This window comes from Colius striatus, chromosome 1, assembly GCF_028858725.1.
Source record: "Colius striatus isolate bColStr4 chromosome 1, bColStr4.1.hap1, whole genome shotgun sequence".
NCBI classification, from domain to species: Eukaryota; Metazoa; Chordata; class Aves; order Coliiformes; family Coliidae; genus Colius; species Colius striatus.
Genome location: NC_084759.1, coordinates 204,659,400 through 204,674,558, shown reverse-complemented (window position 1 = coordinate 204,674,558; position 15,159 = coordinate 204,659,400). Strand labels below are relative to the sequence as shown.

At 48.5% G+C, this 15,159-nt stretch overlaps 1 protein-coding gene across 1 annotated transcript in view; it reads left to right on the top strand.

Moving 5' to 3' along the window:
• Positions 1 to 15,159, top strand: part of PLXNA4 (plexin A4) — a 453,732-nt gene that overhangs the window by 194,876 nt on the left and 243,697 nt on the right. The gene's annotated exons all lie outside the window — the stretch shown is intronic.

Below are 15,159 nucleotides of genomic sequence, written 5' to 3'. Positions count from 1 at the left end.
AGGCCTTTTTCCTCTCCCAGGAATCCCTTGCCTCTGTCTAAGTGGTATAATATGTCAGCACTCCCCCACTAAATCCCTCTGTCTCTCTTAATTCGCTCTTGATTGTGCCTTGTGCCTGGCCCTCTGTGCCATACAGCTCGTTTAGGACAGTTCCCAGCAGACCTCCTAATCCTTTTAAGTGTACATGGAGGGCTCTGTTTCCTCTGTGGGGTGGTCAGCTTCACTGCCATAGGCCTGGGCTGATGTTCTGCAGACACTGGGCTGTGCTTGGCCAGGAAATCCCTCCCTGTCACCCCTGACTGCTGCAATTCCACCTTTTGTCTGTTTGTACACAGAGACTCGACACTGTTGGTCCTGGCTGGTGATTTACCAGTGTTAAAAACGTGCCTCCTTCTGCTCTTGTATTTAAATTCATTAGAATTGCTTTTAGATAATTCAACCCAGGGCTTTGAATACACATTTGACTAATTCTGATTGATGTACAGGGAGCCCCTGTGATTAAAGTTCTGAAGGTACGTGCTATTCTTACACCACTAAAGGTAATAATCACTTCCACAGTACTTTGTGTTTGAAGATTTCCAACAGCAATCAATTTTTACTCTCCCCAGCCCTCTCTGGAGGTGTCCCTAGTAATGATCTGAGAGAGCCATGGGTTTGTGATCATACAACATGCTGTTTTCCCCCGTGCCACTCTCTCTGAGCTGAGGGATGCATAGGGATGCATGCTACTGCAGTAGGATTTGAGTCTATACTTAATGTCTTAAGAACCTCTCTTTAACCTTTCTGGAGCCACAGAAGCTTTCCCCTAAAACTCATCCAATCCACAAGTGTTCCAATGAAAGATGTGGAACCTGTAGCACCCACAGGGTAGGTGACACCTCTAAAGCCACAGGGTCAGTTCATTACACTACTAAGGTTTAAGATTCTCATTTTTCTAAGTCCCTTGCTGTAATCCTGGAGACAAATAAGAGGATGAGGGAGAACAGAGAGCATTCATCGTTGCCAATACAGGCTGGAGTGAGAGGCTGTGCAAAGGAAGGTTCTGGGAAGGAGGAGTGTTGATATTCCACTGCTCCACTGCTCCAGTACACACCTGGAGAAGCCAAATGTCTGCCTAGAGTGCATGGGGCCATTTGGAAGCTGCTGCAAGCTGAGGTTGGTTTTGTGGAGGGACTGAGGAGATGGGGAGGGAGGAACTGAGCAGGGATGTGTTCAATGTGGTCTTTTCTGCATTCTCTCTATTCATCAGGGACTGGAAAGGTTTTGTAGCTCTGTGCTGGAGACTGCAGGTGGATTCAGCCAAGTGATGCTGGAGAGGACCAACAAAATGCTTGGTGGCCTTGGGAAGAAAAAAGCACGAGAGATGGTTGTGAGACACAAATGAGAGTCTGGCTGATAGGAGATGAGAACAAGCCTTGGGAAAGCAAAGGTGCCAGTGAGGCACAGCTGAGCAGAGATGGCTGCTGAGGGGTTTGGTTTGGATGGAGGTTGGTTGATGGAAGAGGTGACACTTCCTGGGTCCATTCATTTGGGGCTGGCTGGTGAGAAAGGTGGTCTGTGCTGTGGCTGGCCTGCAGAGAGACACATCCCTTGGTCAGACATCAGGGACAAAAGCAGAGCAACTGCTGGGTTGGCAATCAGAGCAATCAGCAGTGGAGGATCAGTCTGTGGTGAATGGAAGAGGCCTCACCCACTGTTTCAGCACTGGATCAGTTTTCTGTCTGGTTGCATGAATGGGGAGAAAGGGCAAATGTGGAGCTTTGTCCCCAGATGGTACCTCTCTTTTATTTGAGGCAATATTGGAAGATAAGCATTCACCTTTTCTCTCTTTTTTTCCCCTTTTATTTTAGTCTGTGGATAACACAGATTCTGAGAGTTAGAAAGGCTTCAAGGGATGGGCTTTATCTGATATTAACTTCTTAATAGGTCATCTTGGCATTGAGAAGCCCAGGGGCTGAAAGAGTCAGTGATTGACTTACAATAACCTTTGCAGAGCACAACCCTGTCAGTGGGGCTGGGGCCCAGAGATATGTGGGACCTCATTATCTCAACCTTAGCCCCAGGGATGTCAAATGACAAAAAAGAACTGGACAGAGAGTCTGGGCTGGTTGATTTCCTTGGAGAGCTTCTGTATCAGATCCCCCTTCCCACTGGCCTTAGAGATAACCTGTCCTCATGTTGCTGACAGGAATTGTTCCCAAGCCACCACTCCACCCAGCCACTGAAGCCCATAGCTCTGAGCAAGGAAGTGGGCAAAGAGATCCAGCCCCTGGATTCCTGTTTTCACTTATGCACTCACAGCCCATCACTCTCTGCATCTCTCTGTAGCCATTTAACTCCAGCACCTGACACAAGTATTAGTGCAAGAGCAGAAAATCTCACCTCACCAGTGATATAATCTCTGTGGCCCACCTCTGATATGCTGCAAAGGGAAATTGCAAGTGCATCTGTGTATCTCCAAGATTGGATGTGACAGGCTATGATTGAGCTCATTGCCCTCACTGATGCCTGGAGCTGCACAGGGCACTGTGCCACCCGGGTTGTGTGTGAATTCACATCAGATTCACTCTGTTGTCTGCTACAGGGAGCAAGTCCTTTTGTGGGGATACCTTTGGTGCCCACATGTGTTCCCACACATGGGTAGATGGCTGGGAATATACACTCAGGGTGTGTGTGTGCTCATCTTTACATCACCCCATGGCCATGTGCTCGTGATTGAGAACCTGTGGCACCTTGGTGAGCACATCCTCAGTTAGGACAGATGAGTCTTGGTGGCCAGGGTGTGTGGACATGGACATGTGCATGTGTGTGTGTGTGTGTGTGTGGCTGGGTGCCTCCACACCCCTGACTGTTTTTCCTGCTCATTAGCAGCAAACTCCCCATGAGCAGCAGTGTGGGCTTATGGGCAAGAAGGTCAATGGCATCCTGGGGGGCATTAAGAAGAGTGTGGGCAGCAGGTCAAGGGAGGTTCTCCTCCCTCTCTCCTCTGCTCTGATGAGGCCTCATCTGTAGTCCTATGTCCAGTTCTGGGCTGCCCAGCTCAAGAGAGACAGGGAAGTGTTGGAGAAAAGCCAGTGCAGGGCTGCCAAGATGCTGAGGGGACTGGAACATCTCTGTGAGGAGGAAAAGCTGCAGGACCTAGTGCTGTTCAGCCTGGAGAAGAGAAGGCTGAGAGGAGACTTTATCAATGCTGATCAATCACTAAAGGGCAGGTGTGGAGAGGATGGGACCAGTCTTTGTTCTGTGGTAGCCAGTGACATGACAAGGGGTAATGGGCACAACCTGGAACACAGGCAGTTCCACTGGAACATGAGGAGCAAGTCCTTTGGTGCTGAGGTGAGGGAGCCCTGGCCCAGGCTGCCCAGGGAGGGTGTGGAGGCTCCTTCTTGGGAGGTTTCCAACCCCACCTGGACACATTGCTGTGCCCCCTGAGTGAGAGGAACCTGCTTGAGCAGGGGCTTGGGCTGGATGAGCTCTGCAGGGCCCTTCAACCCCCACCATTGTGTGATTCTGTGAGTATTTCCACGCTCTTACGTGCTGCTGATGTTGATGTGTGCTCTCCTGCCCCTGCCCATCTGTGTGCTCTGCTGCCCATGTCTCCCTGCAATGCCTGGGTCTCTGCACACATGCATGCCTCCCCTTGCCAAAGGGCATCTGGCTTCCTCTCAAGTGACACAGTGTCATGAGGATCCGTGGGTGTCTCAAAGCTGCTCCCGTCTGGCCACAGTCAAAGGGCCCTTTGTGGTGCTGCTCTGCACCCCATGCCAGGGGCTCCCAGCCTGCTGGGTCACTGCCTTCCCATCCCAGCTGCATGAGCTCATCACTGGGCTGAATCTGGTCCCTCAGCCCCATGAACAGACACTTAGAAAGCACTTGTATTCACAATCAAGCCCATGTTGTGATCCATCGGTCCTCATACCATCCCATGGTGACATCTGCCTCAATTTCTGAGCAATCCCACGTGAGGATTTGTATTCCAGGCCAGTTATGTTGAGATCTTTGTGTCTGGTCAGTCCAGTTCACACAAACATGCTGCACTTCTGGGTATTTCTGAACCAAAACCATGCAGGGTTTTGAGCTTTTCTTATCATGCTGCTTGTCTGAATGGTTTTTACCTACACTTTGACCCCTGTTTAAGAGCTGACTAGAGATAGATAAGCATTTTGGGTTGTACATCTCACAAGCTGCCACCCATCCTCCTGTATACAACAGTTTACTTTCCATGCTTCACTTTTTGTCATTGTTCTTAATCTCAATCAGAACCCACTCTGACTGAAAGCATCTCTTTACATTCTCTTTATGAAGAACCAAGTCTGGCAGCAGTAATAGAGTAAACATTTAAAAGCTAGATGCACCTTCCCCCAAATGTTTGCCATGTAAACAAAATCCCACCAATCTGGGAGAACCAAAAATGTCTGGAGTTACTGTCCTTGCTGTGGCCAATGGCCATCTGAACTCCTGCACAACAGCAACGAGGTTGGAACAACTTCATGATGTATCAGGAGGCTTACAGAGCTAATAGTTTCAGGGAATTCCCTTTCAGCTTATGTAATAGGGTGCTGTGAGGAGCTGGAAATGCCTTTGTTGTCATAGATTAACCATCAGTGAGCTGCAAAGAGGTAACTGAAGCATCCAAAAGCCCAGTCATTGTGCACATGGACAGAGTGGAATTAGGATGACCCTTGAGATTATCCACTGGCATCATAAATAAGTGCATCCAGCAACGAGACTCACTCTGTGAGCACTAAACTTTACCTCTGGGAATGGCAAATTCTTCTTGTAAGAGCCTCAAGTCAAAAGTTTGGATGCAAAATCTGGTGGCTACACTGTTCAAATGTCCTCTTCACTTGGCCAAACACATACCTGAGGCAGATACTGGCCCTTAGAGGTGCCACTGCTATCTGTATGGTGTTTCTTAGGACATATATGCAGGTCAATGCTGTGAGTGCCCTCTTGTTTTCCACTGATAGAGGGCAAATCACAGTTTTCCAGTCTCAAATGGCTTCTATTTTAGGTTGTAGAGTTGGTGTAAATGGAGAACTGCTGTTGATGGGCAGCTTGAACACTTGCAACCCACATGGCTGGGATCAAGGTGACCACTGTCAGCAGAGCCCAGCCAAGGGCCAGGAGCTGTGATACCTCATGGAGAGGAAGGAGGAGAAACAGTAGATTTAGGGCTCTGTTTTTGCACTGAGCAGCACAGCCCAATCCTTGGAGAAGGACTGGACAGCCAAGGCCTCAGTGCCATAGGTGAGTGCCAGCAGCCCCGTTAATAGATTGCCTGGCAGGGATTGTTGCTGAACACTGATCACTTGGCAGGCCATTACCTTGAAAAATGAGCTCTGTGGAGCTTGCCTTGTGTTGTTACAAACTAATGATTTGCATTGATTAGCACGTGGCTCATGAGTGTCTAATTTATCAATCAGGGAGCCCAGGGGGAGCGAGTGTAAGCCATGCTTTCAAAAATGATGTCATCTGTCAGTTGGCTCATGAATGTGAAAGCCACATGCACCTGACACACTCTCCCTGGTGAGGGAGAGAAAGGGTCTGGTCATCTCCTTCCCTTTCCCCCTGTGCCCAGCTCTGTAGCAGTTGTAGTTTGGGGTAAGCCCTGCAGTCCATGCTTGGCTACACTTCAAGCTGTTATTGTTATTTTTATGGTGCTGGGAGCAATGGTCATAAACCCACTTTGCTAGAGGCTGTCTGAGTCCAGAATGAAAGGCTGGACTTTTATTTATGTCTAATTTAGACCATAAATCCATCAGAGCTGGGAGGATCTATTGCTATAATTGCTGGTGGGGAACCACAGTGGTGTGGCACAGCAGTCAAGTGCACAGGACTGTGAAAGAAAAGAGACCTGGGTCAGCTAAGAGTTTGTCTCCTGCAGGACTGGCTGGTCCAAAGCAGAGATTTAACTGCAATATATCCCTCCCTGATCATTGCATGCTGAGTCTCTGGTGAGACAATGACCCACCATGAAATCAAAGCACCTGAGCCACAAATTGGGAACATCTTGAGGCCATCAACAACTTGCCTTTTTATTCTCCAGGCCCTGCTGAAGTAAGAGGAATCTCCTTCTGTCCCAAGGTGCTCCACTTGCCTTGCAAGGGAGATCTCTTACACAGTAGTCAGGCATGTGTCTGACCTCATTTTGCAGCCTGGCTGGATTACAAGAGAGGTCAGTGAGTGACTCCTCTGCAAGGAATAGATCTTGTGCTCTGCCTCGTGCTGCCACCAATGTTTCCTGCATGCACAGGGAGGATTACAGGTCAGTGCCCACAGATGACAGGGACTGGCCAGCAGAAGCCGACTTTCTTGACCACCTAGTTTGTGGTTTGGAGAGTGAAGGTCCTGGGAACTGTGTGAATGGAGGAGGAGGGAAGAATCCTTTCCTTGGCTGTTGCAAAACTGGCTGGGTCCAGAGAATGGTGGAGAGTGGAGTTAAATCCAGTTGGTGTCTGGTCATCAGTGTGGTCTCCAGGGTTCAGTGCTGGGGGCTGTTCTGTTTAACATCTTTATGATGTCTTTATGCTGAGGGGAGATGTGATCACTCTCTACACTTCCCTGCCAGGAGGTTGTAGTGAGATGTGGGTTGGTCTCTTCTCCCAGGTAATGAATGACAGGACAAGAGGAAACTATCTCAAGTTGCCCCAGGGGAGATTTAGATTGGAGCTGAGCAAGAGCTTTTTCCCTGTGAGAGTTGCTGGACACTGTCCCAGGCTGCCCAGGGAGTTGGTGGAGTCTCCATCCCTGGAGATATTGTAAAGGCATGTAGCTGAGATTCTGAGTGCAATGATGGGTTAGTGATGGGCTTGGCAGTGTGAGGAGAGGGCTTGGACTTGCTGACTTTGGTTCATTTCAAACCAAAATGATTCTATGAATGGATTAGCAAACAAATCTTACTTGCTTGTTAATCACAAGATTTAAATCTCCTGGACCAAAGAAATGAAAACCAGGAACCTGAAAGGATTTTCAGACCAGCTCAGATTGCTGTCCCTCCTGTTGTGTGGAGCAGATGTGTGCACTCAGCTGTAGATATGCTTCTTATGCAGAGTGTATTGTGCATGTAGCAACCTTCTGCAGGGGCGTTTTTGTGTGCCTAGTTTTGGTTCTGTGGGTATAATCACGTGAGTAATCACACAGATGCTGTTGAGTTTGGGACAGAGGTTTAGAGGTAAGCTTTCCCAGCAAAAATTGGGGCATGTCTGCAAGTTTGGAGTGGGAGTCTTCCTTAGAAACAAAAGGCTGTGATTGACTCTCCTCAACTCTACAGATCAGCTGGTATCACCTCTGATGACAGGGGCCAGTATCATGACACATGGGAGTCTGGATAGCATTGAAAGCACAGGGCAACCAAGATGATCAGGGAGTGGAGCATCTTCCTGCTGAGGAAAGGCTGTGGGACCTGGGGCTGTTTAGTCTGGAGAAGAGGAGACTGAGGGGGGATCTTATTAACATTTACAAATATCTCACTGGTGGGTGTCAGGAGGTTGGGGCAGCACTTTTCTCTGTAGTATCTAGTAACAGGACAAGGGATGATGGGATGGAGCTGAAACACAAAAAGTTCCATTTCAGTATAAGGAAAAACTGTTTGAGTGAGGGAGCCCTGGCCCAGGCTGCCCAGGGAGGGTGTGGAGGCTCCTTCCTTGGAGGGCTTCAAGCCCCACCTGGACACGTTCCTGTGTGACCTGATCTAGGTGGGAGCTGCTTCTGCAGGGGGGTTGGGCTGGATGATCTTTAAAAATCACTTCCCACTCCCACCATTCTGTGATTCTATGAAAGTATGAGTGCTGAGAACACTAAACACCTGTGTCTGTAGGATCTTACTTTCCTTATGACTGAAGGTGCTCTGAGATACATTTGAATGGTCTGGTATTGTTCATGCAAGCAGAACCTTAAAACATCTGTATAGGAGAACTACAGAATGGTGGAGCTTGGACAGGACCTCCAGGGCTCCTCCAGCCCAACCCCCTACTCAAGCAGCTTCCCCTGGCTCAGGGGGCACAGGAACGTGTCCAAGTGGGGTTGGAAACCTCCTGAGAAGGAGCCTCCACACCCTCCCTGGGCAGCCTGGGCCAGGGCTCCCTCACCTCAGCACCAAAGGACTCGCTCCTCCTGGGCCAGGGGCACTGCCTGTGTGCCATTCTGTGCCCCTTGGCCTGCCACTGGAGTGAACAAAGTGTCTCCCCTTCTTCTTGACAAACACCCTTTAGGTACTTGTCAGAGTTGATGAGGTTCTCTCTGTCTCCTCCAGGCTCAGCAGCCCCAGGGCTGCAGCCTTTCCTCCTCACACACATCTTGCAGCCCCTCAGCATCTCAGCAGCCCTGCACTGGCCTCTCTGCAGCACTTCCCTGGCTCTCTGCAGCTGGGCAGCCCACAACTGGATGCAGGACTTCAGAAAAGAGAAGGCTGCTGAATATTAGGCATGAGAAAGAGATACTTCACCCCTTGCTTTTTGCAATCAGTGTTTCTAAAGGTTTTTGGATCAGTAGATACAGGGCTATTGAAATGCCATGTTTTATTAGAAACTGATCTTTGCCTAAAGATCAGATTAGAAACTGATCTTTGCCTAAAGCCTCTTAATAGGCTTTAGGCAAATTAGAACAGATAATTTGACTGTAAAACACAGCAAAACAGAGGCAAAGAAGGAGGAGCATTTAGTCACCAGCCCATTCCCTGTCTTTGAGATGAATAGAGCTACGTGATGTAACTCAAATCAATGGAAAAGCAGAAATAGATGATCAACACAACAATCTGGCATTAGATCATACACTGTCTGCTGCTGTGCTTTTGCCCCCTTACCATGCCAGGAACTGCAGCCAGCCAGTCTCAGTGTCCACTGGGGAAACACGAGGTTCATAAAACAGTGAGGAAGTGATATTGGAAAAGCAATGAAGTATCAGAGGCCCCTGTGCAGTCGTAAGGCTGTGGCTGGGCACTGCTCAGGGCAGTCTGGATTGATGTGCTGGGCTCCAAGGCTGCTTGGATCTCCTAGGAATAAAGTTTGTAGATGTTTAATCCAATAGCAAGAAATAATGATGATGATGATTTCGGTGAGAAGGCCTGGGAGGCAAGAAGGACAAAAGAGGTGTGCCTCAAGGTACAAGGAGAACAGAGATCATCCTGCCAGGCCTGGTTTTCCCTACCCAGAAAACATTTCTCCTCCTTTCAGAGGCAGTGCCACAGCCTTGTTCACTCCCTTGCACTCAGGAGAAGGCAAGAGGGATGGACTCTGAGACCTGCAGGACTTTGGAAATCTTCCTGGCAGACACTTAATCACCTCCTCTGGGAACAGAGGCAATTTCATGGCCCAAATAAACCACCAGCATGACTTGAGCCAGAGCTGCTGCAGTGCTGCCTGGAAGTGCTGGGGTCATAGATGATGAATTCCCTTTAACTTCATCAGCCTGGGGGCTGCTGAGGCTGCACAAAAACAGAGTGTCAGGGTGGAATAGGTTGGCTGAGCAAGTCATGGTTCACCAGTTCCTCTTCCCCTTAGTTATTCATTTAATTATTGGTAATGACTATTATCCAACCAGAGTCTGCTTCTGCTGTTTGCCTGGCTGGCCATCATGATCCTACTCCTCCTGACCACACTTTCAGCACTTCTTGCTGGGTTTCAAATGTTTTACACAGAGGAGTTCATGGGGAGGGTCTTGTTTTGACTGTGGTGGGCCAGGAATGATGCTCTGGGCAGGAGGTGATGAATTTAGGAGGGTAGGAAACAGCTGAACTCAATTCTGCTACATCCTTTGGCTGCCAGTAACCAGTACAAACTGTGGGGAGAATAAAACAGAAGTGAGGTGGTAACAGCAGTCCTCATTCAGGAATGTGCCCCTGAAGTGATTTTTTGAAGACAATTTTGAAGGCAATGGGTTGTCTGTGTTTAATTTGCTGTGAGTCATAGAGCAGAGAAGTCTTAAAGTGTATGAACTAGGTTTTGCTTGGATAATACAAAGCTGGATGAAGTTAATGTGCTCCAAACATCAATTCAGCCTACAGAATCAGGCTTTGGTGGATGTGAAGTAAAGCTCCTCAAGCACATCTCTACAGATGCTGGATTTTAGCAGAAACAGTGCCCCTTTTACAGGTAACTCCTCTTACACTGTGCTGTTCACTAATGCACACACACAGTTTAGGAGAGGGTTTCCCAGCTCTGCTGCTGGCATTTCTGATCATTCCAGCTCTTTCTCACCTCCTTAACTGCACAAGGAGGCTTTCCAAAAGCGACCATCTCCAGCCTGTTTAGAAGAGCAGTAACATGCTAAAAGAAGAAGGACATGGTCCTCTGAGACCATAGGACAGGATGGATGCTCCAGGCTGGAAGGTAGCTGTTTCTATTTCTCTGGTGACCTTAAAGGTATTTGCTTTTTTCCAGGATCATAGTTTATCTTCCAGCAATAGGCTCAGGTACTTGCTGGCATCAATTCCTTCTTTGTCCTCTGACCTCACTGCTTTTTCTTTGACATTTTTTAGTCCATGTCCATGATTTGGAGAGGTTTATTATGTCCTTCTCTTTGATAGCTATATGATCCCAACCTCTAAAACCCATCTCCCTCTTAGAAGTGTGATTGAGATGTCTGCCTCCAGCTTGCCTGAGAGACTTTGCTCAAGCATCACTCTCCTGTGGGGCTCCACAGCAGCTGGGGAGCCCCAGATAACACTGAAAAGCACCAGTGGAGTGATGGAAGGTATCTTTTACCTTTTCATCTACCAGATCCATAGGCTGCTTGCCAGGATGCCTAAAGGACTGGCTATGGCCAGGATGGGAGCTCAGGGAAGGCCAGAGCCTGTATCTTTAAAGATTAATAGTGTTGTTTGCTCATTAAGGAGATCATTTTGAAGTCAACTCTAGCCAGAACATTCGAGTGCAAGCATCTGTTTGCTACTGGGAGAGGATATTTATTGTTTGGTACTTCAATGGATGTAAATAAACAGCCAGACCTAGATAATGCTCAGACAAACAAACAACCAGCTGCCAGAATAGGTCCCCTGGTAGGTGACCTTTGGGAAGCATCATACTGATGTTTTAATAGCAGCCAGCTTTGCAGGAGGAAGCCCAGTGAGTGCAGCCTTCCAAGAAGCAGGATTCATGCACAGCCTGAAAGCATTGGTCCCTGGGAGCTCTGCACGTGTGTTAAAGGGTTAAAGGAAGGCAGAGGAGATTGGAGTATTCATCCAAGGAACATGTTGTGCCTGTCCAAGACAGATGTGTAGGCAGTGGGAGGGGGAATTCCTGAAGTGGAGGTGATAAGAGTGTGTGTGTCTGGTAGTTGTGGTTGTAGTAGAGTGTAGTGAGCATTTTGAGACTCATGGATGGTCCTGGAGCCCTCTGCATCACTTTTTATCTCCCTCCCTCTTGCCTTGCAGAAGTGCTTATGGCTCACAGGCAGTTGCAAGGGGAAATCTTCCCTGGGCTGTCAGTCAAGTTCTAATCCCACAGCCTAATAAGAACATAGCATCATGGAGTCATAGAATGGTAGGGGTTGGAAGGGACCTTTAGAGATCATCTAGTCTAACCCCCCTGAAGAAGCAGGTCACACAGGAACATGTCCAAGTGGGTCTTGAAGAACATCTTGAATATAACATCCATACCTCAGTCAGAACAAAACTCTCTATCCCAGTACCCCAGCTGCACGTGGAGCTTGTGGCTGATGCCAGCAAAGAAGAGCAGGAACAGAGCAAACTACTGGTGCATGCTTCAGTTTCCCTGCAATTGGCAACTTGGGGAGCTTTCTGAGCAGAGACTGGGTCTGTGTCCCTGACTTCAGTGGTGATCCCTTGCAAGTTTTGATGAGAATCTTCTCAGTTCCCCTTCACAGACTCTTTGCCAACCCAAATGCCCTGGTTCTAGTGGGTTCCTTGGAGCCAGCAATGAATCTCTCTCTAAGAAAAAAACATTGTGGTTTTGGATGCTCAGGAATGAGAAGAACATACAAGGAAGGTGGAGATCCTAGGAGGGAGTATAAGAAAGCCAAAGTCTGAGACAGCTAAAGAAATGGTTTGAGTTAAGGGCCAGACTTCTGGCTGCAAGCTATGATGATGATCACCTGTTTGCTGGCACAGGGCTTGCACAATCTGTGCAGAGTGGGTTAATGTCTGCTAGACTTTCTGGCCTTCTTCTGAATATTCTTTTTCCTTAGCTACTAGGTTTTACCTAGAGAGGGAGGTTTCTGCACTTAGAGTCCTTGGGCTGTGTGTGCATGAGGGCACTTGTGTGTGTTTGCACATGAATGGTGGAATGAGCCCTCTTCTTTCCTCCCCTTCTGCAAAATAATGACTTTGCAGGCAATTAGGCCAGCAATGGCTTTTAAATCACTTCCCAGTATCTCTGTTTTCCTGGTGTGAAACCTCTGCAATCTTTTACCTGCACCAAATGCAGAGAGGAGATCCCTGGGGGCTGTGCCTCCTGTCTGCACGGTTTGTTAACTGCAGCCAGCTCTTTCTCCAGCCTGCCTCTTCCATCTCTCAGCTCTTTCTCTTCTAATGGGGCCTGGCAAAGGCTAAAGACAGTGACTGAGCCCTGGGGTGATAATTGGCTGCTTACATATCTAGCAGCCTACAGATCTGACCCTGACGATGCTGAAAAATCAAGGTCAGAGCAATAAAGACATAAGGTTTGTTTAGCATGGTGATCAGCAAAGAGTAAGGATCTCCTGCAGCTCCCTGATGGGGACCAGCAGCCTCAAGGGACTGAGGAGAGAGGCAGAGGTGAAACAGCAGAGAAAGCTCAGCCACTACTCCCTGAAAGTGAGAATTGGCTGCAGGACAGCCTCTGTGGGGAAAGGGAAAGGCTCCTGCTCTGGGGGCATTGGGGCTATTCTGGGTAGAGCCCCAACGAGGAGACTCCTGTGTTTCTGAACCTGCAACTCTTTCTCCTTCCCTTCTGCTGACTGTCCTAAGGGGAATGACTTACCCTGAGCTTATTGGCCTCTTTGCCTTTGACCTCAGGGGTGAATGACATCAGTGTCCACTTTTAAGAAGTGAGGCTGAGCTCACCTCTTGGGGACCATGGACATGAGTGACCCCTTCCCTCCTAGGCAGATGGAGACACAGATCTTTTCTGTTGGGCCTCAGGCCCAGACCTCTTTGTGTGTTGCTGTCATTTCCAGATCTATCAAGATGACAAACTTAACTGCAAATGGTATCATTTGACCAGCCCATCAGTCAGTGCCTGCACGTGCACCCGTCTCTGCAGAGACTGACAAATGACATGGAGGAGCTGAGCATCCCTGAGTACCCTCCACACCCTTTGCTGCCACAGGGAATCCTTCTGACTCCTCTTTGCCTCATTTTCCCTGTCTTTCCTGGGGGAATAAGATTTCTTTGTTGTCATACAGTATGTGGGGAGATTGAGGAAGGACAAAGAGAAGAACTACTGCCCTTTGCTCACACAGGCTTTCCAGTCCCTTTGTTATTCCCTCTCTTGGCTTTTCTAATATAGAAGATGATTCAGGCTCAGTTTCTTGGCTGAAAGGTTGATACAGAAGGAACAAGCTCACAGACTGTACCAGGGAACAGTGGGAATGGGTCTTGGTGCCATAAGTTCTCCAGAGCTTGTTATTCCCTTTGGATGGGAAAGGTGCTTTTTGCTCAGCTATCAAACTGCACCCAGTGCAAAGCAGGGACTGGAAGCCTTTGGTCAGGAAGGTATGGAGACTGTGATGTGGAGTGTGACATAGATCTGTGACAGCTTTGTTTCACCTAGGGAAGGGGTATTGTGGTGTCTGTTTTGCTGCAGGATAGAAGGGGTTTGTTTGGAAGTGGAAGGCAGCACATTGAACACATAGCAAGGGAGATAAGGAATGTGAAAGCACCTCTGAAACACATGGCCATAGGGTTTGCTGAAGCCTCACAACATCCAGAAGGACCCAACACTTCTGTGGCTAGCAAGAGTATCCTGAATTGTGATTATAGTATTGTAAGGGATTACAGACCTTCTCCTGCTGCTTTTGAGACCAATCTCTAGGAACCATTTTTAGACAGGTAAAAAAACCTCTGGTGCTCTGTGCATTTTCTTCTGTCCATTCTGTTTTCTTTCTCTTTCTTGCACTGCCAGGGAGAGGCTGGTGCTGTGTGTCTGGTTCCTTCTCATAATTCCAGTTATTGATGTTCCCAAGTGACACCCTGTTATGAGATGTGTCTGGAACCATCAGGGTCCATATTTGTGCAGGACTGATTTCAATATCTGATATAAGTAATCAACAAGAGAAATAGCCTGTGTTGCCTTGTGCACTCTGCAATAATATATTGCCCTGTGGAATATTAGCAATAAGAACAATCATATTGCCAGACTGGCATTTCAGTGAGTCAGTCTTTGAGGCTCTTGGGTGGGTTTTTATCTTTTGCTCATCATCACCACAAATTCTGCCCTTTGTGCCATCATTTTCTGCTCAGTAGATTTGTCCAGGCAATGACAGGAACACAGTGATAGTGCCAGATAAAAGGGAGCAGGCTCTGGGATTGTTCATCTGCAATGCTCTTGTGTTGGTTGGACCAGCAGAAGCAGTTAAATCTGTTTTATCATGGAATCACAGAATGGTGGGAGTTAGAAGGGACCTTTAGAGAACATCCAGTCCAACCTCTCTGCAGAAGCAGCTCCCACCTAGATCAGGTCACACAGGAACGTGTCCAGGTGGGGCTTGAAGCCCTCCAAGGAAGGAGCCTCCACACCCTCCCTGGGCAGCCTGGGCCAGGGCTCCCTCACTCAAACACTGACACAGTTTGTTCTTATATTTAAGTGGAACTATTTGTGTTCCAGCTTCATCCCATCACCCCTTGTCCTGTTGCTACCATAGAAAAAAGTGCTGTCCCAACCTCCTGACACCCACCAGTGAGATATTTGTAAATGTTAATGAGCTCCCCCCTCAGTCTCCTCTTCTCCAGACTAAACAGCCCCAGGTCCCACAGCCTTTCCTCAGCAGGAAGATGCTCCAGTCCCCTGAGCATCTTGGTGGCCCTGCACTGGCCTCTCTCCAGCAGTTCCCTGTCCCTCTGGAGCTGAGGAGCCCAGAATTGGCCACAGGACTCCAGATGAGGCCTCAGCAGGGCAGAGCAGAGGGGCAGCACAACCTCCCTTGACCTGCTGCCCACACTCTGCTTGCTGCCCCCAGGCTGCCATTGGCTTCTTGCCCATGAGGGCACGTTGCTGGCTCATG